Consider the following 4,368-nt stretch of genomic DNA (forward strand, 5'->3'; position numbering starts at 1 on the left):
TACTGAGAGAGAGAGAGAGAGAGAGAGAGAGAGAGAGAGAGAGAGAGAGAGAGAGAGACGAAAAGGCATTGCATTATTCACGCAGATGCAACATGGATCAGTTTCACATTGCTAGTATGGCTCAGTTTCACATTACAAGCCACTAGCATTCACACAGATGCAACATGGATCAGTTTCACATTGCTAGTGTGGTTCAATTTCACATTATAATCCACCAGCATTCACACATATATGGATCAGTTTCACGTTGCCCATCACAGCAGTTACAAGCAAACATAGATAAATGATCAAACCAACAAAACATGGATCGGTTTCTCCACCCTGATAAAGGCAGCAATATTTAATTCATAATAGTATCAAAATAGTATCAATCCAACAAAACATGGATCGGTTTCTCCACCCTGATAAAGGCAGCAAAGCCAACATCTTCCTCTCTCCAGCCACATTCCCTGACAAAACATATCATCAATTATTGATGTTCACAAGAAAACAGCACGCACAGAATTATTATGTGAACACTAACCTCATGTTTAATCATCTGTACCAAATAGCTTCTTCTCCATCTTCTGCAATGTCTTCTCATGGCTAGTCTTTGCTTCTTCGGACATATGGCTTGTGTCTCGAACCAGCAAATTATTGTAAGCTTCGATCAACTTTGCTTCCTTTTGCGTCTGTGCAGCCTGCAGGTTAAGTCTTGAGATCTCAAGCTGCGCCTCTGTTACCTTTTCACGCTCCTTCTTACGCTCTTCCGTAACTTCAACTATTTTGTTGATGTTATCTCCAAGGAGGACAATGCCATCCATAACTTGTTCCGCCTTCCGCTTCCCTTTGCGCTCTGTCTTTGCCGATTCTCTCCCGGTAGGACGTTCTTCCTTGTCATCAACAGTATCAACATGTTGTTTTTCTCTTTCAGACTGACCAACATGTGCCCGCTATTTTGGTTCATTTTTTTAGTATCTTCCACCAATGAACCAATGTGAATGGCTTTCCATTCTTTTTTTCAAACCGCTGTTGTGCTTCATCCATTAGTTGGTCATCAGAGTATCCACTCTTATTCATATTAGACACTGTGGTCCAAAAGCTGTTGAATTCATTTATTGTTTTGCTAAGGCATGACCAGTGTATCTTCAGTTGGTTAGTGTCCCTAATACGATCTGGTACGCAGTTCTTGTTAAATTATTCTGTGACTTGACCCCAAAATGAATCACCTTTCTTGTCATTACCATGTATAGGGTCCTTAGAAGTGTTTAGCCAAGCAGTTGCCTGCAAAAGAGAATTTATGAAATGAACATCTGCCTGCAAAATCATATGGAAACAATGGCAGTTGTGTCTTTACCAATCTCACTTCCTCCTCATGTGTCCAATATCTTTTCTTGACAGGCCTACTTGCTGCAACACCACTATCATCATCAATTTCAATGCTGTTCTTCTCTGTCTGAATCGTTGTGCCATGTGGTGGAGGTGCTGGAGAAGGTGGCTGCAGGTTGTTTGAAAGCCCAACAAAATGGAAATTTTCACCAAGCTGTGGTGGCAATGGAAAATGTGGATGCTGTAGGAAATTAAAGTAACCACCCCTACAAAGAGAAAATGTGGTTGCTGATGCCAATCAATGTTCAGTCATAAAAGAAATAGATGTCTATGCTACTTACTTGCAATGTGTGGTAATAAAAATGCTCATCAATTGACAAAGCTCTTGACAGGTTTGGTTTCACTACAATTGCCATATCCATAAATTTGGTTTCACTAAAATGCTCATGAACAGGTTGGTTTCACTACAATGCTCATGAACAGAAAAACTATCTACTATTCGTTAAGCTTGAACCTGAATGAATCAGGTCATTTCATCTATCGATTCTACTTGATTCTATTGCCATAAATAAAATTGACCTGATATTAAGCTTGAACCATTGCTCCCATTACTAACAAGATTCTATTTGCACGATCGAAAGAAACTCTCATATAATGGATTTGTAGCATCAAACGATATCATTGCATCATCACTGCATCCATTCAAATCAACAAGAGCTGTGTTATGAACCTTCACCTCCAAATCACAATAGCAAGAGTACAAGGATAATCTGGGTACAATTTTGAAGGAGAATCGAAGAGATTGGGAAGGAAATAGCAAGAATTAGGGATAGGGATCAAGAACAGCAAGCTAATAGGAGAGCAGTCTTGAGGAGGAAGAAGACCTCGTTCTGTTGTTCGATGCCATTCCCGTCATGGTCCTCTGCTTTTGTATCTTTTGCCGTTCCCCTACCTGGCCCCACCTAGCAGCCACTCCTGAGAGGCCCTGTTCGTGACATTCCCCACCGCTTGAAATGTGGCTTGCCCTCAAGCCGCAACCACCAAGGTCCCATCGAAATTTGAAGTAGTGTGTCGCCTTTGGTTGGTCGATCATGACATTGTTCAGCAATCAATTCGCACCATGCCGCTTGAGCCCCAGCCGAGATGGCTACCTGCACTGATCCTTGACAACTCCAAAGTGACCACATCTCCCTCCTTGAGGGGTGTTTAGTTAGTGAAAATTTTTGTATCAAAGGTCACATCGATTGTTTGACCAGATGTCGGGAGGATTTTTCGGACACTAATTAAAAAACTAATTTCAGAACTCATTTGGAAACCACGAGACGAATCTTTTGAGGTATTTGACTGCGTCATTAGCACATGTGGGTTACTGTAGCACTTATGGCTAATTATGCACTAATTAGGCTTAGAAGATTCGTCTCATCATGTACATCCAAACTGTGTAATTAGTTTTGTTATTTAATTACATTTAGTGCTTCATATATGTGTTTAAAGGGGAGGTGAAAATTTTTGGAAACTAAACGGCCCCTATGTATTGATGGTAAGATGTCACATGCCTTGTATTCTTGCTGTACGGGATTTTAAAAAAAAATTCGGGCTGAGATGAATTGTTTTGCGTGTACATGCCAGTTGGAGAGGGGAAACCATTCCCTGATTTTTGTTTGAGTTTTCTCCGCTGATTCAGATTTGTCCCAGTGCTGCTGTCATCTTCCCTCCTGACACCCTCAAATCATAGACATCGAACTACTGTTTTGTAAGTTCTGAATCTCTGAATTTTCTCGCCATTCTAGGTGACCATTGCTCAAATGTGGTGATGTCCTGTTCCTGATGGAAAAATAGACTCTGTAAGCTAATGCGATATTTGGCGATGTTCTGTTCCTTGTACTCTTGCTGTATGGGAAAACATTCTGCAAAAATTGCTTGCCACTACCAGTGCTAACAAAAATTTTGTTATTGTATTCCTAGTTCCAGGATTTCTTTAGTCCTAAAAATGTTTGTGTGTTCCTAGTTTGAAACATACACACATTAGTTCCGCCCTAGTACATTGTTTACACGGCATTTTACCCATGATTTTTAAGTCATCGCCTAAGGCGGAAATTGATTCCTGGTGTTGGGGGCGCCAGGCACCCCATGCATATGGTGTCTAGAACGTCGCCTAGGCGGGCATGGCGTCAATTTTTCCGAAAGGCGAGCGCCGCATAGGCGATTATGCGAGCGCACCCGGGTGAAAAGGGTGCCGCCGGGCTGCACGGGAGTGTTGCGTGTGCGGGAATCGGCAGAAGCGGTGCTCAGGGGATCCGCGCGCCTACACCTCCTGCCGTTAGTGGCGGATCCACATGGGGGGCTGAGGGGGCTCCAGCCCCCCCTAACTCCATGAAGTCCATGGGAGCCCCCCCAAGCCCCCCCCCTACAATTTCCAGCCATAGTTGAAAGTGAGGAGGAAGAAAGGAGGAGGAAGAAGAGGAGAAAGGGAAGGAAGAGGAGGAATAAAGGGAAGACGAGCCCCCCAATCTTCAGCTTCTAGATCCGCCACTGCCTGCCGTGATGTATCTGGTGAGGGAGCAGATTCAGAACGAGAGAGGGAAAAAGAGAGGGCGGCTGGCCGGTGGCACCTTTTTCAGCAACTTTTTCAGTACTCACAAAATGCAGTATATTTAATCTTTTGCTTAATCATGTCATTCTTAAGTTTGGTACGGATCTATCTAATGTGCTACGGTTTTATGATATTGTCTCATTTCTTCTTTTGGCATATTCAAGTTGTGATGATTATTTATTAGGAAGATTTCTAGCAAATTCATGCTATTTTTCTGAATTTATTTGAATTTGATTCTTATACATACCATGCACCATGTAAAGACATATCTGAAAGACTTTGGTTCTGTTTCATTTTAGTAAGTTGTAAATCTCTTACCACACTGACTGTTTGTTGTTCATGTACGGTTGCAGGATCTTTGAAGTGGGTATTGGAGTAGATAGAAAGTAGCTGGTAATATAGATACAATACAATGATGCACTTCTTTCTCTAAACGGTTATTTTAAGTGATTTAATTTGGTCTTATA

The 4,368-nt window shown here is 42.0% G+C and overlaps 1 long non-coding RNA gene across 2 annotated transcripts; it reads right to left on the reverse strand.

Moving 5' to 3' along the window:
* Positions 1-173: 173 nt before the first annotated feature.
* LOC120711662 lies at positions 174-2,507 on the reverse strand. Of its 2 annotated transcripts, XR_005690396.1 has the most exons (5): positions 2,193-2,507; positions 1,888-2,000; positions 1,337-1,574; positions 524-1,263; positions 174-449 (listed from the first exon to the last, which is right to left on the reverse strand). It is a non-coding gene; the product is annotated as an uncharacterized LOC120711662 (long non-coding RNA). The 2 variants fall into 2 exon arrangements; XR_005690397.1 differs by lacking the exon at positions 1,888-2,000.
* Between the last annotated feature and the right edge of the window lie 1,861 nt (positions 2,508-4,368).

Source organism: Panicum virgatum, chromosome 6K (assembly GCF_016808335.1).
Source record: "Panicum virgatum strain AP13 chromosome 6K, P.virgatum_v5, whole genome shotgun sequence".
In the NCBI taxonomy this organism is placed as follows: Eukaryota; Viridiplantae; Streptophyta; class Magnoliopsida; order Poales; family Poaceae; genus Panicum; species Panicum virgatum.